The sequence below is a fragment of the Rhinolophus hipposideros genome (assembly GCF_964194185.1).
Source record: "Rhinolophus hipposideros genome assembly, chromosome: 1".
NCBI lineage: Eukaryota > Metazoa > Chordata > Mammalia > Chiroptera > Rhinolophidae > Rhinolophus > Rhinolophus hipposideros.
In genome coordinates this window covers 110,931,558-110,932,051 of record NC_138047.1, presented here as the reverse complement: position 1 = coordinate 110,932,051, position 494 = coordinate 110,931,558, and positions in this window count along the sequence as shown.

Genomic DNA, 494 nt, shown 5'->3' with positions numbered 1-494 from the left:
GTCCGGCGTGACGAGGAGGGCGGGGCCGAGCGCTCGGCGGGCGGGGCGGGGGGGGCGCGGGGCGGGCGGGGGGCGGGGCGGGGGGGAGGGGGGGCGGGCGCCGGAGCCCCACCCCGTCTGCCCGCTGAGCCGCCCCGGGCCGCATCCGGGGCCCGGGGCGCGAGTCCTCCGAGCCAGCGCGCGTGACCGTGACCCGCTCAGCGGTTCAGCATCCCAGATACCGTGTCCCCCGCACCGAGATCCTCGGTGTGGACCCGGCGGGGGCCGCCCTCTCTCCCAGACGGGGTCCTGCACCCCCTCCCGCCGGCGGGAAACCTCGTGAGCGCGTGCGGGACCGACACACGCGCGACCCCCCTGGAAGCAGTCCTTTCCTCGTCGGGCCGGCGCGGGGAGGGCCTGGGGCTGCGGGGAGCTCCGCCTGGGCTCGCACGTGGAAGGGTCCGCCGACCCGGCAGAGCACCCCGGAGCCCACCGCCCCGACCCCGTCGCTGGGG